This window comes from Dermacentor silvarum, chromosome 10, assembly GCF_013339745.2.
Source record: "Dermacentor silvarum isolate Dsil-2018 chromosome 10, BIME_Dsil_1.4, whole genome shotgun sequence".
NCBI classification, from domain to species: Eukaryota; Metazoa; Arthropoda; class Arachnida; order Ixodida; family Ixodidae; genus Dermacentor; species Dermacentor silvarum.
In genome coordinates this window covers 26,724,717-26,747,076 of record NC_051163.1, presented here as the reverse complement: position 1 = coordinate 26,747,076, position 22,360 = coordinate 26,724,717, and the positions used below count along the sequence as shown (strand labels likewise).

At 46.3% G+C, this 22,360-nt stretch overlaps 1 protein-coding gene across 3 annotated transcripts in view; it reads right to left on the bottom strand.

Moving 5' to 3' along the window:
• The window catches only part of LOC119430955 (SCY1-like protein 2), a 433,350-nt gene that overhangs the window by 245,081 nt on the left and 165,909 nt on the right, over window positions 1-22,360 (bottom strand). For all 3 annotated transcript variants that reach the window (XM_049657735.1, XM_049657737.1, XM_049657738.1), the window contains exon 3: window positions 1,554-1,595. The gene's annotated coding sequence lies outside the window, so the exon portion shown is untranslated. The remainder of the gene's footprint in view (window positions 1-1,553; window positions 1,596-22,360) is intronic.

Sequence of the window (22,360 nt, the reverse complement as noted above, 5' to 3'; positions counted from 1 at the left end):
TTTGTTCTGAATTCACGGGCATCCGCTACACCGACTCGTCGTGGTCATGAAGAGCAATAGATGGTTTGTGATGACGTCATCGTGGCCACCATCTGGGGGCTCCAGCACGCCGAGAAGCTGTGTAAACAAGAAGCGGGGGAGCACAACAGGCGCGTCTGGCGTTCAACGACACATCGATTACAGTGACAATCCGGTTTTTAGTGCTGACGCTGTGATTTCCAATATTTCGCTCGCTAATGTACTACATAATATACATAGCTTCTTCCAATCAACAGCAAGAGAACACAAAAAGCAAGCGCCCAACCGCGACGAGCTGCCATTCACATTCAGTGTGACAGTTACTAAATCTTGCTTCGAAGTATAATGATAGCGCACGCCACGCATAAAGCGTGTGTCTCCTCGTGATTTCTGGCAGTTGCGCCGTCACTCTTAAAAGTGCTGCGTCGTTTCGCTGTTTACCCACACATAGTTGTGCATCAATCATCCGAAATCGATACCTCCTTAAAAAACAACCTTAATTACGATAAAAACGCAACTAGAAGACAGAAAGACATGCGCAGATCGCGAAAGAAAAGACACGCAGACGCTTGGTTTTAGTAACCTTGCTGAGTTCTTTTCTTTAGCTATATATATATATATATATATATATATATATATATATATCTTTACGCTTAATTCCCTCATACTGACAACCCCGCCTTTCAAAGACCCGAGGGACAGCAGCGGCTCTATAGTTCGTCTGGAACACGCGCACGGCCCCGTAACGCACTGTATAGGCGCAACGAGTGACTGGGGCAGACGGTGCTTCGGCCTATAGTACGAAAACTCGCGCAGGTGTAACAAACGCCGGCTTGAACTGCGGTGTTCGCGCAACAGCCTCCAAGCGTGCGCCGCATACACGAAGCCGACTGCTGCCGGAACGTGCTCGAACTGCGTGCCGAGGCCACCGTGCCGAGGCGGCGGCGTCGGGTGGGGCACCACGTCTTACGCGGGCCGGCGTTACGCGAGTAAGCACGTTGCGTTGTCGCATTCCACGCCGGCGGATGTCATGTAAGCGTACAATCTTAAAAAAAATGCAGCCCGTTCCACGAAATGAAATCTGTCGAAACAGCGGAGCTGTGGTCGTTGTGTTTCTGCGATTGTCGCGTTGAGTCACAGGTGGATGCAGGCACGCGAACTGACCAAGAGTAGGGTTAGCAAAGGAACCCTCAGCCCATAGTCAAAGTTTCGACAATGGATATCGTCTTATATGTTGATAACGTCGTATCTGTTGAAGTCAACGTATTACATATTGTAGAAAAATTGATTTGATTTGATTTGACTTATTCATCTTCGCCAATGCCCCGACGAGGGTACGTCAGCGCAGAATAATATCATTACGCTATCTCTGGCCGAAGAAGATAGCATGATGTATGTGTGTAGCACAACGGACATGCGTAGCATGATGAACGCGATTGATATATACGTCGCGATCTATTTATAACTGCAGCGACAGCCTGTCTCGAGGAGAATAGGAGGGAGAAAAGTAAAAAAAAAAAAGAACGCTTACTCACCGTGATGAAGACAGGCAAAAGTGTTATTGCTTCAGCGGCTTTCTGCATAGAAACAAGAAGGCAAAACATGAATACAGCAATAGAACTAGTCAAACTATTCAGTATAGTGTCACCGTTTCTGATAACGACGGAGCGCACTCGTTACTAATAATGTTACCAGCTTTTGCGCGTAACCACTGCTAACGAACAGCAACGAGGCGATAGAATGAGAAACTTCGCAATCCTGTCACTGACGTCACCGCCAAACATTTAGTAAAAAAAAAAAAAATTGAGTGTTACCATATATGATGTCTTGGGGCAAAGCAGCGAAGAACAATGCACAAACAGGGCGTTCACGTGAAAGCATTGGCTCATAGGCGGATTTTTTATGGTATTTTAACAAACAGGGGGACACTAGGACACACAGAAACATACACAGGCACAAGCATTCACAATTAAACACTCACCTGAGCAAATTCCTTCAAATGTTATTTAGAGAATTCTACAATAGCGTAGACACACTGCCGTAGATATATAGCCCGTAGGTGAAACGTAGGTGACGAGGCAGCTTAGAACAGTCGCAGTGAGGTCTACACCTTGAGACGCCTCGATCAACTAGAATGACTCAAGCGGTTTCTGAGTTTTTCTTTTCTCGCTAGTGAAGTTAGTGTTAAATAAAACATAAACACGCTTTTCACCGCGATTGTGTCGCCATTAACACGTTTACATCACCAGATAAATAGAAACGCTGTTTGCTTGTTGCACGGAGGAGGCAAGAGAGAGACAGAACGCAGGGCGGTTAACCAGAATAACGTCCGGTTTGCTACCCTACACCAGGGGAATGGGAAAGGGGAACACAAAGATGACAGAGTGAGAAAAGAGGTAAGTAAAGAAGGAAATTAGCGGTGAATTATTCAATATGAATACTATGTAATTTGGATGAGCCCTGAGTTGCTACATGCCATTACCCGTGTCGCTGATTTCGCCTCCGTAGTCTGGCATACGCGTACGCTGGACTAAGGCTCTCAATTTTTCAGACTCATTAGAAAAACAAAAACAAGGACATTAACCCCTAAAACATCCCTATTTGCCTCGCCAGTCTTTTAACACTTCATAACGCTTTATTCTTCTAAACGTGACTAATGATAAGCATCACCCGGACTTGACAGGTTTTCACGAGTTAGGGAGCAGTACTCGTTCACAAAACGAAGACAAATATGGAGGGGAACGCTTGAATGCTCAAATATCGTGAGTGTTGAGGTACTGCAGTGACTTCTTTCCAGAATGCAACGAAACAGCGGGTAACAGTTATTTTTCTTCGATATTATTGTTGTTAAAGAGAAAAAGCTAATGATCAGTCTCTCCTCAACGCGATAATCTTTTCAAGTGAAAATGTATCCTTTGAATACATTAATTTATAAAAAGTTCTTCATTCCCGGTACTGTTATCGACTGAGGCAACCAATTTGCAATGCCATATCGTCACTCAAATCGGTCTCGCATTTCTCGATTCGGCAACCTTCTTCTTACTGCTGAAATATTTTTATCTTGCACGAGGTTTATACTGTATTTTTCTATGTCTTCCAAGGTCGAAACGTTCAGGCACTTGCTCGAAGTTTGTTCATGCTCGGTGTAAATGTCCTATTCCTTCGTAATATCGGCCTTATTAGTTTCTTTCCATTCAAATGATTTAGCTATTTCCTTTTTAATATTTCTGTATTGACTACTATTATTACTTGTGATTACGTTTCGTATATTATCGTGACATATACTGTTTTTCACAATTTCTTTTTTTCCCTTTTTTAATTACATGTTACAAGCAGATGGTTTGATTTAGTCGCTGCTCAATGTCCGTAGTTCGTTGCTTTCTTGTCACTGTTGGATAGATCAGGCAAAACAAGTCGCGTGCGAAGGGTAAACCTTGACGGAAGGGATTATTACGGTCCTTGACTGGTGACCGGGTTTCCTGAAACATCATTCAAGCAAGTGTGCAGTGTAGCATCGAAAACGATTCCGCTCCGAAGGCCGTGTAATGAACGGTCTGCAGCAGTCCATGCGAAACGACGCGCGAACTGCGCGTTCCGACGCCGTGCGTCTCCTAAACGAAACGTGCAGCACTTACGGGAGGATACGGTGTAAATAAGAATAAGAAATGATTCGATCAATCGAATTGCTTCTCCCTAAGCGCAAATTTTCCGTATCTACAAATCAATGCAGTGCAGCCAATGGTACGGCTCGTGTCAGCCAATCGGCAAATAAGAACCAGCCGTGTGTTTGAATTCGAGTTTATTGCGCACTATAACGTTACAATCGTTGATTATAACACATACATACATACATACATACATACATACATACATACATACATACATACATACATACATACATACATACATACATACATACATACATACATACATACATACATACATACATACATACATACATACATACATACATACATACATACATACATACATACATACATACATACATACATACATACATACATACATACATACATACAGAGGGAGGGTCCAGAGTCAACGGACTGTATAGGGGACCTCCTGTTAGTATCGAGTAGAAAATCTAAATACACAGCGGCGATATGTAATTACAAAAAAAAAACTCACCGACGATTATGATACTCCCTAATGCGAAATGTGAGCGCAGCTCTAAACGTGTTTTCATTTCACAATATTTCACATTCCACGATACAGTGAAGGGGCTGCTACTGTCGGTCGGACGAAGACGGCGGCGACGAAGTACCAGAGGCGCGCGACAATTATTCCTATTATTTCACTTCTTTATGACAAAATTGCTTTATCTCAAAATAACATTAAATCTCAAATTAAGATTAAGTTTTTGTAAAATTTCTTATAAACATAGTTGAAACCACCTGCTTCTTGGCCAATCCCCCGTAGTGGGTATGCGCCAAAGTTTAAAAAACAAGACAAGACAAGACAAGCCTTGCATCGTCGCCACTGCTTGTCCAAACCTTGTATATAGTACTACTTCCTAAATAAACGTTATCCCCGTAACATCTTTTGGTGAAAGTGCTGGATAAAGCTGCCAACGTGCCGGTTCCGTCAACCACGCACGGAACTTCGAAGCGGTCGCCGTCTTGGCTGCTCCGCGATTACCAGTGAAGTGCCGACGGTGCAGCAGCCACCGGCTCCACCGGCTCCTGTGATTCTTTTGCACCCATAAGACCCGGGAACCTTTTCTGTCACAGATGGCTTGGATGTCGAAGACTGGATTGACATGTACGAACGCGTCAGCAACCGCAACAGGTGGGACCCCACGGTTATGTTAGCCAATGTGCTATTCTATCTGAAAGGAACGGCACGCGTGTGGTAACGCGGACGCATGAAGAAGATCTTACTAGTTGGGACGCTTGCAAGGCGAAGCTGCGTGAGTTGTTCGGCAGATCATTTGACGGACAGTAGCAGCCCCTTCACTGTATCGTGGCAATATATTGGCTGGCGTGGACAATCCGTCGTCTCGTGTGGCATGTTGCAAACGGAGCGAAGTGTGGCGCGACTGTCTCGGTAATCGGGAGATCGCGAGAGGCAGGATGTGGGTGACGCGTGGGCGCGGTTCACAGCAGCCGCCGCAGACAGACCTCCGTTCATTGAGCTCTTTGTTTGCATATATGGCGTCGGTGGACGCGCTCGCCGCATGGCTAATCGTTGGCGTCACTGGTGGACAGACGACGCGCGCTACTCTGGCGCCATCTCACAGCCATCCTCGCCGCAGAGACCGCCTTGCGCGGCACTACGCGTTTCTTCTCACGCTTTCACCATACCTCATGGTTATGACGCAACCTCCTCCTCCGCTTTCCTCCGCGCGCTCTCTTCGCTATCGCCGCTTTTCATCCTCTCTGCGCTCCACGTTCGCTCATTCATCTTTCGCTGTGCTCGTTCACTCGTTTACGAGGGACGCCGATGCCCGCCGCAGGAACGGGCGACGAAGAGCTGCACTCTAAAACAGCGTATTAACGGAAGACGATGAAGGAAGACGACCAGGAAATGGAAGACGACGGCTCTCCCACTGTGAGCCACTGATGCGTCCGTGACGAAGCCTTCGTTCAGTCGGAGTCTAGTAGAAGTCGATCAGCGGCGGACATTAGGCAACAATGCAACGTAATATGAATGCGAATAATTCAGCCTAATGTTGGCGTTTATTTTGCTCTTCTTTTTGCTAATATAGATGGTAAGTAGGATGCCTTTTCAACGCTCGACTTTCACGTTTTTTCGCTCACACTTACTTGTATCAATAATTCTTGTCTGCCCCTTTCCCTTTAGTAATGCAGACGTGGGCCTTTAGGATAAATAAATGAAAAAAAAATACAAGCAAGCCCTTTCTTTTGGTACTCCGTCCTGGCTCGCTGACCCTACCCATGCTTTCGCTGCAGTGCACGGTGTTGCTGAGATACAGTAAAATATAAAGGTCAATCGCACACTAAAGGCGCTCCAACGTCACTTATCTACGCGTCGAGCTAGCTTTAGAGGCCATAATTCTTGCATCAGACGGACATTATCCGAGTGCCCGCACTGTAGCTGAACCGAACCTTCTGTTGAGAACTGTTTCAGTGAGTGTCTACGACAAGACAAGCAGCGAGATACTTTTCGTAGTGGTCTTAACACTTTAGATAGGCACCTTTGCTTTCTACATTTTTTTTGTTTGTTTTTTCTGCGCTAGAAGTGCTTTGCCCCCTACTAGCGCTGCAACAACGGGAGAGTATCGCTATAGATTGAAGGCATATTCTCGTCTACAGTTGCTTAATAAATGCTTCGGGAAAGGTAGTTCATTTATTTATTTATTTATTTATTTATTTATTTATTTATTTATTTATTTATTTATTTATTTATTTATTTATTTATTTATTTACCAGAGTACTCGCAACGCCTTCAATAAGCATTTCGGTGGGGGGAGGGGGATAACATAAAAAAAGAAACATAATACAGGCAACACGGGTAAGTACCACATTTTCATGTCTATACTATTAGATCATGAAACCACTGCACGAACATATAATTTGAATTTATTTTGTCAATATCACTTTCTAACCGATTCCAGACTCGAGTGCGATTGGGGAAAGAAGACTTACTAAACACGTAAGTTTTACATAAAATTTCTTTCACTTTGAGTTCGTGATCAACTCTCATAGACAGGTAGTAAGATATATGTAAATACTTCATGCTATCGGTACCTGTTCTCGAATTAAAAATATCATGGAACAGTTTTAATCTATGAATTATACGCCGTTTTTGCAGCATGTCCTACACAGTTTGTATGCATTTTGTAGCGAGAGCTACATTGGCCGTATGCTCGCCGTTTCGCTGTGGCCGGTGGCCGCACCACGAGCTGAGCCGTTGCCTAGCAACCGCCGCAGCTGGCAGCGCCGCTCGCCGCGCCATCTGGCATGACGTCAGAGGAGAAGCCGGTTCAACCGCGTTGCAACAACAGAGGAGGAGCCGGCGTTGCGTCGTATATGTAGAAAGGGCGGCTCGGTGGGATTCGTCGGCAGATATGGAAAGTGAGTCGGAGAGACTGAAAGAAGCCAGGCTTCGTCGTCGGAACGAAACCAAAAGGAGGCAGCGAGCCGAGGAGAAGGAGGAAGAACGAGCCGCACGCCTCGAGAAGCGTCGTAAGTACGAAGCGGCCAGGCGAGTTGATTCAGACGAGGATAGCACCCGAAACGTGTTCAAGTCACTGGACAGCAACCCTTTATCTTCCCGCCTCACCGACCATCGGGCCGTCTTTGTGGAAATTGAGAAACAACAAGATGAGCACTTTCAGAATAAATGCGTTACACTTTAAAAATGTCTAGTCTTTAATGTAACCATAAATTAAAGGTAGGTAACAACCAAACCTAAACACTCAGACGTACGAAGCTAAGCGATAAAGATGTCACCGTAGAGAAAACGAAGCTAAACAATAAGATTAACCGTACCTCTCACTACCACACCCAGGCATAACTGAGTTAAGCCACAGTCAATTTTTATTTTCGCCGCGTTCCCATAACGTGTTCGTACTTATGTGGTTCGTGTATTTTTATAACCACTTTGTTTTATATTTTTTGTCCGTTTTCCATGGACTTGTTCTGTTAGTGTCTTAATATTTCGTTATAGAATTTCACAGTTCTTGTTGCTTTTCTTTGCTAAGATTTCGGGATAGCTGGCCCATTTTTGTGGCCGTACCTCCCACATTTCATGTATAATAAAAGAAGAGGACAGGTACAATACAGACCAACTTAAACGCCCAGCCATATCATGGAAACGCCCTCGTGGTATCCCTCTACTTGAAGCATGCACTCTGTTCAATAGCAAGCGGGTGCGGCGTGGTGATAAAACAAAGTTAGTTCTTTACCAGCCTAAGCTCAGCTTAGACGCGGCAGCGTAAAAGTAAAGCAACCGCAATAACATGGGGGAAAAAAAAAGAAGTTGAGAAACACGGCCCCCAATTTTACAACATGTACACAGGAGGGAGGCGCGAGCTAGATTAACTCAACACAGTGGCAACATCATGAGATGCGAACGCGGAGCAAACGTGGAAAACGAGGCATTGGGAGAAATCAAATTTGTGCGATCGTTGCGACGTCCCAAGACGTGACGAAGAAACACGCACACAAAATGAGGTAGAGTACATCGATGAGGCAAAATATGAGAAAGCGGCGTTTGAGAACGACGATGAGCAAAGATAAGAAAGAATGCAGAAGAAAAATGGAGGCTTTGAGAATATAATATTCCACTGCAAATCACAGAATTTATTGCAAAAATTTAGTAGAGAGAAGTCCGGCGCTTGTGTGCATGAGAGCTCCAAGAGTGGCGGTGACGGTGAAGAACTGGGGTGGCGGTTGCATGGCATTTAGGCATGGATTTGCCTAAATTTCATCCATCACGCTCCTTCGCACTGCTTTGTTGGCTTTTCAAATCGATCATATTGAAGAACACTTAGCGTTATAAATCCAACAATTTGCAGTGACTATACACGCGCGCAGAACCTTAATGAAAAATTTCCGCGTTATAAGTGGTAGCAATGGTTCGCAACATGGGCAAATCAAGGCAGACACTGCGTCACGAGCTCCAATAAGGCCACAAGGATGTCTGAAGCCACAAGTTCGAAGATGAGACAAATCAAACCAATGTACTATCCATCTTTCCCATACTAGCTGAACTACCGCAGCGTCTAAGTTACCGCTAGTAAATTTAGTGGGAAGCTCTACTAGAGTGTAGGTGTGGGACCAAGCGTAATCCACTGCGTCCAGAGAGACCCCAAAGGAAACCTGCTTGCTGCGATCCCTGATCCAGACGACCCTCTTCTCAAAGGGCTACCCCGAGAAGCACAACGTCCTCTAAACAAGGCCAGAGCAGGATAGCCCTAAACAAGGCCTAGGCGACAGGCGACACTATCGCCTTGTGGCAGTGGTGACGGGGAGCACAGTGACTCCACCTGATCGCAATCACTTCCGCATATGAAACGCTGTGCATGCCCGATGGAGATGTCCATCACCTCATGTGGAAATGTTAATGCCTATAGACATTTCGGTAAAGCACCGGGATAGGGAGCGGGGACATCGTTCGAGGACCAGGGTCCAGCCACGGACTGACGTCAGACAGACACTTAACTGACTATGAAGCTTCGCACACAATGCTTCGGTAATGAGTTAACTTAGCCCAATCTCGCTTCCCCTTACCCGTTTTCCCAAGTAAACCTCGAGCCATCATTTAAATTCATTATTTCCTCTGTGCATTCGTTTAAACGTGCGCGCTATCGACCAGGTATCGGTCAATCATGGTAAAAAAATCTAACTTTTTAGGGGTTGTTTTGTCCTCCAGAAATAATCATCAACAATCTTAGTCTGCTTTATTTACCGCTTTACGTTTGATGCTTTCTTCTGAGGAACGTTTCGTTAGGCCGATTTGCACATGCCATCCATGGCGTGAAAGTATCGGGAGCGCCGCGTTAAAGACGGAATTGCACGCAAAGTAAATTACGATTAATTGGAAAAAACACAGCGCAAAAAAAAGAGATGGACGTGAGAGAGCGATACGCCCACAGCGCTGGCTTGCAACAGTTTAAACTGTTGCAAGTGATAAACTGATAAACTGTTGCAAGTCAGCGCTGTGTGCGTGTCGCTCTCTCGTGTCCGTGTCTTTTTTTTTTTTTGCGCTGTGTTTTTGCCAATGAATCACCAACACGCCCAAGTTTCCACGCTAAATTACGATCATTTTCGGGAATGAGGAAAGCTCCAAAACAAAAGGTGCACATTCTTTCTCAGAGCGCCACGGTATCTGTCGATCAAAACCATTTCTTGCTACGAAACAGCTTTAACCAAAGGACCACCCATCTCCTTTACAACGATGAACCATTTTAGCGAACCTGAAGTTTCAACGAGAAAAAAAAAAACAAAAAAAACAAGCCAATAAGAACAACAATGAAAAGCGAGGAACCCTCGGCTGCAGCCCACAGTCGGCTAAAGACCTGGGCAAGCCGCACTGTAAGCCCCGGGGCTAGATGTATAGAGAGCGTCTACGCTGTACGCACGCACGAGGCCTACACACGGTGCTTATTCGGAGCCCTCGTTCCCTGCCGGCAAGACAACGGCGTTTAAGGAGTGTGCAAACAACCGACGAGAGTGCCACGGGCGCCTGCAGCGGTGAACAACAATCGAGCGGGAGCTGCTGCCGCCTGGCGGTGACCGCCACGCCAGTTTGGCTGCCGCTGGAGGGCAAGCAGGCGGTTTTCTATGTGGCCGTGATCTTCGTGTATGTTCGCCGTAGGCGATGCACGATCAGCGTGGTATATTGTTGTTTGTTGCCTTTCTCTTTGTTATCTGCGCTCAACGAGATGTCGACGTCTGGAGACGGCGCAACTACTACTGCTTTCCTAACTGAGAGATGGGCACAAAACGATACAAATGTTTCGGTTGTATTCGAAAGCTTGCCCTGCGGCATAAAGCGTGTAAAGCATGCATGTTTAATGTCGATGTACGTGAAAGGGGAAAAAAAAATTTACGTCCACTGTCTCGAGGTACGAAGGTACAAAGGAAACCCGTACAAGTTTCCCAGCAATAAAACATTGCCGTTGAAGACAAATTGGTCCTGGTCCGGGATTCAAACCTGGCACCAACCTTTGTTTTCACGTCTTGTTTTTTTTTTTTTTTTTAGTTGCTTTAGTTACGCTTACACTGATTTCAAGCACACCACGATCCGACAGTTGGCGCGTCTGCCGACGTAGAAAAGTCAACAGAAAAAGAAAAACAAAGGAAAACACCCGGAACCCTGGGGGCTCCGCTGCTTGAAGCGCTTCTCGAGTAAAAGGCCTGGTAATCCCCGTAAGCCGCGCCATGACAGGTGGACTCAGATCGGCGCGAAGCGTTCACGTCTCGGTAAGCTGATGCCGGTGGAAGGCAGACGCTGTCCAGAAGCCTCCCCCGCCTCCTTCAATTTTCTTTCTTAGTTACTTAGTTTTGTTTTTCCTTCGCTTTACCCTAATGTTTAGCTGCCGTTCTCGTCAGTCCTGACTCCGCATCTTTCTTTTTGTTTATGTGTTCTTTCTTTGTTTTGGTTCTAGCAATGCCAAGTCAGTGTCCAGAAAGAGAACTCGAATTTCAACCTAAGGCTGTCGTCCACGTACCGTATACATAGTTGCACACAGTCTGAGTTTGCGCAGTAGTCCATTCCCCGCTCCCTCAAGATGGCGGTAGAAATCCAGTACGGCTTTCCAGGTCTGCTTTAAAACGTACGTGCAACCCCTTTCCGGTTCACTTAAGGGCTCTCTGAGTAAAGTATTATGAAAACCTAACACTGAAAATTTCTGAAATTTCGAAAAATTCTGCCCCACTTCTTTTTTTTGATGACAAACCACTGTGCCCCTTTGTGTTCTTTGTGTCGCATTGTTTGTACGCGTACGCATGCGCGGTTGTGCGCGCACACACACGCACATGCACCTATCACAAACACGCAAAGTGCACAAACGAACGGCGACGCGCATTACACGGCACACGCAAGCGTTCGAAAACACACATACGCATTGCTCACACGAACAAACCCGCGCATTCTAACAAACCCACCGACGCGCGCGCACACACTTGCCCGCACGAAGACACACACGCACACACGCACAAAGAACGTAGCCCCAGGAACTGACTGTCAGACGAGCGCCGAGTGCCTCCCTCCTGATTCGCAGTCGTCGTCACAAAGAGTCTATCAGACCGTGACATCGTGCCAACGGGTTCAACATTTCGCGCTGTTGATCTCAACAAAAACCTATACAACCCTCCAGGCAGGCTCGGGATTGCCCCGACAAGAGGCGACATTCTCGACGCCGGCAGAAAGAGAGCCCGAGTCGCGAGGCACAGAACAATGCGAATGTGTGCCGCCGTCGTGTCTGTTCCTGTCTCAACTTTTTTTTTTTTTCGTATCTTTCCGAGCGACCTCACGCTTCAGCGGTCCATAGCTCGATGCGATGAAGCAACGTCCGAGGTTTCTAGATATATATGTGATAGAAATATACCTCTCACTCCAGCGACGCTCTTTTCGAGCGGCGCGCGCACCGTCGATTTGGAAACACGGTGAGCCTGACGCGCTCATCAGTGATTCCGCACTCTTCAGTGATTTCCTCCAGGGTATAGACTCGTCAAAGAGTGTTCCTCCTCTCGGTCCCTGTCAATCGTCCGCGTGCTGTGCTGGCACGCGAGGCACGTTCGTCGTCCAGCACGCAACGTGCCGTATATATATATATATATATATATATATATATATATATATATATATATATATATATACAGAGTGTCCCAACTATCATGCAGCACGATTTACAAAAAGAGGAATGGCGTTACGCGAAGCAAACCTAGTGCGTATTGTTTCCAGTACAGTGGAGTATCCGCCAGTATAGTTTTCGTTACAGAGATTTAATTAGGTAATTGTAATTGATTATCCAACTTGAGAAGGGCTGTCCTAATTATCAAAGTGTCAATGAGAAAGTTGTATAGCAACATGAAAAACTCCCGATACAGCTCTCTGTTGCTCAATACGTACTACATAAATGCGTTTTTCCGAGTGTGAAAGAAGCCCCGCGAATACAGGCACAATTCCCGCGCGACTGGCCGCTCGAGGCACTGCAGGACGAAGGCCTCTCCCTGTGATCTCCAATTGCCCCTGTCTTGCGCTAGCTGATTCCAACTGGCGCCTGCAAATTTATTAACTTCATAACCCCACCTAGTTTTCTGCCGTCCTCGACTGCGCTTCCCTTCTCTTGGTATCCATTCTGTAACTCTAATGGTCCATCGGTTATCCATACTACGCATTACATCTCCGGCCGAGCTCCATTTTTCCGCTTAATGTCAACTAGAATATCGGCTATCCCCGTTTGTTCTCTGATCTACGCCGCTCTCTTCCTGTTTCTTAACGTTAGGCCTAACATTTTTCGTTCCATCGTTCTTTGTGCGGTCTAGCCGTATATGACCACGCAAACATATCCAGCACTCATTAAGGAATGTCTCTTTCTTTAGCCAAACATAGAGCCAATTTCATTCAGTATAAACAGTCAAGGAAATCTCGAAGCCAGGTACCCTAAGATTAGGCTGACACTGATTAAAATACACTGATGAAATTGTGGCAGTCAGCTTCGAAGTTTTGCTTTCGTTGGAACAGTGAAAACAACAATCAACCACAAAACAAGCAAAGCAAGCGCTATTTTGTTTGCACCCGGATATTTTCGTCCAGGCCACTGCTTCTGACTCATTGAGTAAGAAGTTCGAACTGTCATTTCTGTACGGAGTCCATTTGTCTATCGCCCGGTCTTCTTGCTTTTTTCTCCCGAAGTGTAGCTCGCAACATAAATCTAGTTTAAGTTTCATAACATCGACCGACCACCGACTAAAATGAAATTTACCGACGTCTATAGGTCTCGCTTACGTTCAAATAAGCCTGACAACGTCGCTATGAAAAACGAACACCGCGAGCCCAGCAACTCGCACACCTGTGGCAAGTAAAAAAAAAAAAAAATGACGTAAGCAACTCGAGAAAACAAAATTTTCTCGCCTCGAAGTAAAGGGATCGACGAAGAAATGTATTCGGCGCACCTTGGTATATATTCAGGTATACGAAAAAAAACAAAGGCGAAAAAAAGCTTTAGTCCCGACCTCAACATCGGGGGAACGGGACAGGACCAGGACCAGGGCAGTGCTGCGCTTCGAAGCTGAAGGAGTTGGCGACTCTTTGGAAATCCTCGAAAATCCACTTTAGCGAACTATGCCTCGTTGGCGCTCCTTTGAGACTCGAATGGATGGCTCCCAAGAAGAGACCGACGGTGGTGGTGGCGGTGATTTCGTTTTCCCGGGGCCCAAAATACTGCTTGCGGCGGTGTCCGATCGATATCCGTGCTCGCACTGTGGTCGCATCGAGAGAGAGAGGAAAAAAGATAAACCTCCTTGGCCCAGACCAGCCTTGATAAAAGTGCTCGCGAGCTGTCACACTCGTGCTGGCTCGGCGCGGGCTTCGTAGAAGGTGAGTTGCACTGTAGCACACGTAGCGAGCACTGACACTCGAGTAAGCAAAAAAACACGTGGGGCGGGTTTTTGTTGACATTTCCGAGCTTGTTATGCTGCTTCCTTAGCTTACGTTACTTGAAAGACGGTGTAGTGATGAACCCTTGAACATTAGTCCCCGGCTCAGAAGTGGAGGCCTTAAAAAAATCGCTATAGGGAATCCGTTGCGTTTCTATTGAGCTTGTGTTGCTCTCAGTAGACTTTCTGTTAAGATGTAATTGAACGTCGTAAGATTTTTGTAAGAGAAAAACGTTGGTACGAGCGAGATAGCTATACAGTGGTGCGGTGTAAGTTGATCACGAGAGCATTCAAGCCGGCATGATTTAATACGAGCTCGTTAAACGACGGAAGTAACTTAGAATAGACATGCAAATTGGCGTTTGTATACAGGAAGGCAGTCTCAGGTATAACTTTTTCTTATTGGGTAATCATGAATACCGATAATACTAAACGTGCATCTTGCGCAGCACGTTTATAATTCATGAATACCGACTTGGCCGAAGTTCCACTCTAGTGATCTTTACCTGCATCAAGATAGAGGGGGAGATACGGAAGAAATGGGAAAGGGCAGGGAGATCGACAAGAACAGAAAAAGTGTTTTTCTAATCTACGCCGCGGACGGGAGAGGAGGGGGAAGATAAAAGAGTGTTAAGGAAAGAGGTAGCGAGCACATCTAACAAAAACGTTATATGAATACTGTCCTGTTTCTATTGAGATTGCGTAAAATTCAAAATTCAATAGACTCTCCGTTGAGAAGCAACTGGATACCGTACGTTATTTTTGCAAGTGTTATGTGCAACGCGGATAACCTTCAATATAAGTTAGTTATCCGCACGACAGACGATACCAAAGTTAGTGCTTTCAAGAACCGTGTCAGCGCTTTCGTGGCTCTCTGCTGTGACGAATGATGAGGTCGACACTCTGAAGTTATCAATCCAAAAGTAGTCGGTCATTAAGAGGAGCTAGCCCAGTACCGAGTCATTGTTACAGATTACCACGATGATGAGGTCACCGAGATGAAAAAAATAAGATTTCGCAAGTGTAACAAAGCAATTCGCACTTCGCAGGCACACTTCCAAAGGCCAAGAGCACACGCTGGGGCCGTTAACCTTTACAAAAGTCCTCATTGTAAATCTGCAGTGCTTCTTCTAACTTTTTGTTGTGTTCAATGGCCATTCTGTTGAGTTGCAACCGAATATTATGCCTGCTTGTTGAAAAAGTTCAGACTGTACACGCCCCGGTGCCTTGTGGGTTTGATACCCGGACAGGGTGGTCAGATTCTAATAAAGGAAACTAAGAAATCTCTGAAAAAGTTCAAACAATGTCAATTTCTTTGTTTGAAACAAAGGAGCAATGACCGCCTTCTCCAAGCTGGTGCGTTGGCATCGCATCCGGCAAATTACCTCGCAAAATAGAAAGCCGAACCAGTCGATTAAGAAAAGCCACCAGGGAGGCTTCGGAAGGAGCGCAGAGAAAACTACAGCAGCTACACGGCCAAAGCGGCGTACATGTTTTCTTACGACGCTGTGGAATCCCAAAATCGTTGCGAATTGTTGTTCTTGTTTGCCGTCTCTCGTGTATCGTTCTGCGCTCACGCAGTACTACGTACGTATCGGTGGGTCGTGGATCAATGGCGCCAGGGACCCAAGGCGCCCGCTTGGGGCAACGCTAAGCCTAATGAAGCGGTTGAGCCAATGGGTCTGCGGGGAGAGAAAAAAAGGCAGCCGATTTCAGCCGGCTGCTTTCAGCGCGCACACGCACTGCGCTTAGCGGGTTGCCATGGAGACGCCGCGGCTTGACGTGCTGCGCGAAAGCAATGTTCGGCAACTCGCGGCGAAACGAAAAGAAGAGGAAACTTCCCTGGAGGTTTGGAAGGAGACGACGCTGAGACGAAGAGGAAACAATGCTGTCGGCACAAACACGGTACGTGCTAGCGCCCTCACCTCTTGGGAAAATCAGCTTCACGATGAGCGGCGGGAGAAACAATTCCAACACTAGAAGGGAGGCTATTGCTATCTGCAGTTCGTGAGGTCGTCTTTTGTTCTTCGGGGAAGCGAGACCCGCGAAGAGAAACAACCGAGGAAATCACAGCGAGACCATACACAGAAAAAAAGAACATACGAGTTAAAGTGAAATAAAGAGAGATATAAACTTCACTTTCGAGGAGCAGCTTATATGAGCCGTTCGCTGGTGCAAGCCATGTTTTCATGGGGTGCTTTAACTGAACAAGTATATCAATGAACAAGAGGGGAATTGAATGCCAGCCTTTTAGAAGTACAGGGCATTACAATATTCGGTAGCACGCTTTACGCAGCCGTTAAGGAGACTCGAGTCAGCAGAGACTGCTTTCGACTGCCTCGATCATTGTGCTCTGCAGCAAATCTGATAACGGCAGCTGTTCGTCCTGGGTCAAATTCAGTGTGAGATTTCTTCTCGCGTAAATAGACTGTGAAGTATCAGTGCACCATCCGGTCATTGCTTCGTCTGTATTGGTTCTATTATACTACGTTCTTCCTTCTGATGCAACTGTCATGGCGGTTATCTTATCTTGTGTGGATACTCCGGGATCATGGGACCAGAGCTTTGTATAAAAAGAAGTGTATTGCCTTCGATAAACTTTCGGTTGGCAGTGCGCATTTGTGTGTACGATCCTTCCGTCCGCCCTGTGCGTTTTGGGCCATTCACAAATATGCCTTCGCACCAACTCGACCAGCGCTCGTCCTATATTACAAACTCGTTAGGTGTTTAGCAGGTACTGATGGGTTAGATTGTAATTTAGGACTTAGTTTAAAGCAGCGCACTAAAAAAAAACGTAAGAACAGGCACACACAAAGCGCTTCGTGTGTGTCCTCGTTTTCTTTTTTACCGCTTTCTTTCTTAATTTTCTTTTTCTTTACTTTTTCGATCGCACTACTTAGTTACAACTAAGTCTTTAGGTGTAGAATCTCTGATCATAGCAACCCTTGCTGCGCACTCAAAGGCACCAAACGAGGCACGCAAGTCTTAAAAACGAAACAAGAATTACGTAAGGCGTGAGATAGATTTAAAAAAATGCTCCACCACTTCTGCCAGCTCATCTGAAACGGACGCCCCGGTAATTCGCGGCCCCGCCACGCCAGACAACAAAGACAAAACAGCACAACAAGAAATGCCAGCGTGAGTCTGGCAAACGAGCGCAGTTTGGTTGGGGGTTCTCGAAGAAGAGTTCCAGTTCAAGAAAAATATATAGTCGCAAAAACGCCCGAGAAAGAGACCGAAACTGGAACCGCCCCAAATATAGCGGCTCTCTTGCGTGACGTTTCCGACGCCTCTTATCGGATTACTAACGATCTCTGAGGAAACCGGATGCTCTGAAAAATGTTGGTGCCCGTACGGCCCGCCATACTACGTGTATATACTGCCGGTCTTCTACGAGAAGCGACCGCTCGAACGACGCCACGCAGATACCAGACTCCCGGTGGATGTTACCGTACAAGCCAAACCCAGGTAACGGCCGTGGTGGCAATATGTGACTGCTTTCTATGGCGGTTGTTTACTTGCGAAAGGGTTCCAAATAAAGAAATAGAAAAGAAAGTAAAAAAGAAAAGAAGCAGGGAGAACGTGAATCAGCTAGAAACTGCCGTTTGTGAAGTGGAAGGGTTGTGTTTGTCGTCCTCGTGCATTTCGTCGTTTCGGTGCAAGCTGCGTCTTTGGCGATCACTGGCAGTTAAAGCTGACTGGGTGTGGTTTTTCGCGTTTCCGCTCGGACGACGTTGTAGTGAGTGCGGCCGTCGGATACAACAAAGCCTTTTCATCTCTATTGCAGAGCCGGTTCTCGGTAGCATTGAAATGACGGTCGATTTATCGTGAAGGTAGTTTTCTCGGCTTACTTCGGTGCTTGGCATTCGGGAGATTCGCCTCTAGCTTCGCAGAACTGAGATGCGGTTTGCCACAAGCCGGGAGATGCAGCGGTCTGAGGCTTAACTTCGATTACCTTCAGTTCATCATGAAGGCGTAAAAAAATAGCGTACGTCTGTTTGTTTCATTGATCAATCAAGCAACTGGTCAATCAATCCACCAATCAATCAATCAATCAATCAATCAATCAATCAATCAATCAGTCAGTCAATCAATTAATTAATTGTTCGTTCGTTCAATAATAAATTGAAACAAAATGATTCACTTCAGTATTTATAATGTTCAAAAATTTAGCGAGTACCAGTTTTACCAACAGTTGAAAGGTACCCACATGTCCACTGCGAAAATTTGGCAGTTTTTCCACTTTAAGAACAATAGCATTAATCTAATGTATTTTGAAGATAAGTAAACTACTGTACTGAGGTAATATAGTTACTACCATGCACAATTACAGATATTGTAGAGCAAAATAATATTCACTTTAACACTTAAGGAATACCAATATAACTAACCACGACGCACACTGATTGATTGATTGATTGATTGATTAATTGATTCTTCCATAGCCGCACCCGGGCTGTGAAATACGCCATTGTGACCGACTCCCGATTATTTCGACCACCTGGTTTTGCCAAACGTGCGCCTTAAGACAAGTACAGGAGCATCTCCTTGCATTCCACCTAAGTCAAAGTTACGCCGCTGCGGTCGGCAGTCCAAAAAAGCACCCCTGTGCTAAGTAATAGACTGGCGGTCACGAAGCCACTGCGACAACTATCCCTCAATTTCAAGAAACAAAAAAATTCGCACAGAAGCCATTCACAAGGGATGCAAAGGCAAGCAAACGTTCAGCAGACAGCAACACTGTCAGAAACACTAAAAGAGAAAAAAAGAAAAAGAAATATATATGATTATAGCGTTTTACATATTTCAAGCTAATTAGGGTTTTCGTTCTTTGTTTTTTTTCAGTTTCTTTTTTTTATTTTTGCAGTCTCTTTTCACCCGCAAAATGGGGCTTATTATGTGGGTGTTCGCGCTCCCTTGCGCCCACGCATGCGATGGTCGAGCAACACGGTGTAAATATGGCGAGCGTTTCAGATAGCGTAGCCTGTTTACAACACGTGTGGCTCTCATAAAGGAAATCTTAGCATGTACATTTTCGAGTGTACTCGGCTCCAAAGCGTTCGTCTAGTCTGCTTTCCGATGCGCTGAAAAATATATCCATCATGCCGAGAAACCCGATACATCTGTGTGAAACACATGTTAGAGGGACATACATTATCTTGGGTTTCAAAAAAGAATGAAGTAAAAAAAAAAACTCCTGTCCGCGTCACTAACTATAAGGGGATCTATCTGTAAAAGGAAAACAGGAGCACTAAGTTAGTTTAGTGTGGTCAGGTATGTTGAAGCGTTATCAGAAGCTGCTATTCTGGGCGATATGCAGCGTCCCAGTTGACAGTCAAGGGGAACTTAGCGGGCATGCCTCATCGAATTCGCCTTGATGTCGCCGTTATATGCCACGCAACGAACATTCATCGGCTGTGCGGACAGCCAAAACTGCCAGCACTCCCACGTGCCTGAGACTCTGCAGCACGTTTTTTTGCAACATGTCGGCTTCCAAGAGCGGCAGACGCTCACATCTTCGTTGGGAAACATGGGCAGGCAAACCAAACGTTATCAGAAGCTGCTATTCTGGGCGATCGGTGCGACTGCGTGGGAGCAACAAAAACGCAACTACACGTGTCGTTCTAGGTTATTTGCAGAACACTGGACTAGACACGAGGCTTGAGAACTACTTCTGTTACGCGATTACAGTGCACATGGCCAATCCTTCTTATATTCATAATAACAGTCCCGCATACTTTGTTGCGCCATTTTGTACCTCTCCCACGCGGAGTATAGCCGGCTAGGTCACCCATGTTCAGTCCAAGCAATCCACCTTTCTTACATTAGATCACGTGTCTCTTGATGCGCATTGGGCGGAATAAGGTATAGGTCATTACCGGTGAAAGTGAAGGGCGTAGTTTCTTCTTTTGAACTTCGCGCTCGTACCCCGCGGCCTGTACGTTGGTGCTACGTCCCGCATTTCGCCAGCAGAACCGCTGAACTTCCGTAAAACGCTAGAAAATTGCGGACGGCGAACATTGCCGGCCTCATATCCTTAATTTCGCCAAGAAGCGGTCGCATGGCGACAAGTGCAAAAAAAAAAATGGCCGCCATCCCTCCCTGCGAACGTGAATGTCCAGCGAAGCAGCTGTATCAAACACCACACATGGCCGAGCATTGTGTTCACGATGTTCTTTTGGTGTCTTTAATTTTTCTGGTCTACTGATGGCAGTCTTAGAATGCACTGAATGCGTGGCTAGACGGGTCTTCCTTTGACATATGAAAGCGTGGTGACGTCACTAAGCACATTGTATATATATGGAACGCAGGAGACATGGCGGTCGTGCGAAGCTCTGTTTATTCGGAACTTCTTCTGCCTCCTTCACCAAAACTACTGCACCGCACCGTCCTTGTGCGGTTCATCACACACACACACACACACACACACACACACACACACACACACACACACACACACACACACACACACACACACACACACACACACACACACACACACACACACACACACACACACACACACACACACACACACACACACACACACACACACACACACACACACACACACACACACACACACACACACACACACACACACACACACACACACACACACACACACACACACACACAACACACACACACACACACACACACGCACAGCACGCACACACACACACACACACACACACGCACGCACGCACGCACGCACGCACACACACACACACGCGCACACACACACACACACACATATATATATATATATATATATATATATATATATACTGTGGATGTATGCCTGATGGCAACCAAATATATGCCGTTTGCCTTCAATTATTAACCTGGAGTTTTGCGTTTACGCCGCGAAATTTCCGACCAACGAGAGGTATACGCTGTAAAAAGAAATGCATTCCCCCGTATCTTTACATTTCACCTCTTCCGCCACACAGAAATATTCCTCCCACTTGGCCTTTTGTGGAGCAAAGTTTACAATGCAGGACGCCACCGGTGAATGCCTGCACCCTCCAGGCTATAGTGTCCCAGCGTCGCTTTGAGAAACATGGAAAGATTTAGTGTTTCACGCAGGCGAAAAAATAAAATGCTTTTGCAGATCCCACGCACTGTGGGAATGTCATGCGAACTATTCGGCAGGGAGCTGGCTATCGTTGCGCAAAGCGTCACCCGATGTGCCTACCTGTTTAAGTCGAGAAGTTGTGTGCGTGATACGCGAGCACGTGTTCGTGGCGACAGCAAGAAGGCGGCGACGTCAACGACGAAGGTGATGACGATGGTATGACGACTGAGTTACTGTACTGTTACGGAGTACTGATAAGCGTTACAACCTGTTCAGTTACGCTCAGGGCCATTACAGTGTATAGTGTCACACAGAGCCTCGTTTTACTCGGGCGGCAGCTTCGTGGGGCGCGGCCGAGTGCAACCGCGCAGGCCCTATCTTGAAAACTATATGCGATGGGGGACCGAGTCTAGGTGCGCCCAGGGCTGACAGCTTCATGTGCGCTGCGTTCTCGCCCCGATTAGATTCCGTTGCAGCGAGAGGCAGCACAAAGGCCACTTCTATCGCTGCTGCCACCGCGCTTCCTCACTCCAGCGTTTTGACAGCGAGTGCCCGCGCTCATCGAGTGGGATGTGTTTATGAATGCCCGCGCGTGCGTGACACCATGGTTGGTAATTTAGTTAGTAAGCGAATATTTACAAGCTTATGCGGCCGATAAAACCACTATCCTTAAGTCGTATCATCATCATCATCAGCAGCAGCAGCAGCATATATTTGTGTCCACTGCAGGAGGTCGTACAGCTGTCTCATAATTTGCTATCGCAATCGATGCTTCGCCTTTCGGGCGAAGCTGCGTGTTTGATAAGCAGCTCGTTACTAGGCGACTTCGCGCACGCAAGAGAGATCACGAAGGCTGGCAGTTATTCGCAATACGCGCGTTGCATCACTGCGGCTGTGACGTAATGAAGAGGCTCGCGTCCGTGTTCTCTCGCTTCGTTAAGTACATTCCATGGGACGGTAACTCAAGTGTCAATCGTCTCAATGTGCTAGTTGCCGTTGCCACCAACGAATCACACATGAGTATATGGTCTGATGGATAGAACATCTGTCTTATGTACTGGCAGACCGTGGTTCGAAGCCTAACATCGGACACAACCATTTTCATTGATGATGCCCGAAAGACAACGAGAAAGGAACCTACCAAAAGTGTCTTGTATAATCTGAGGATTGC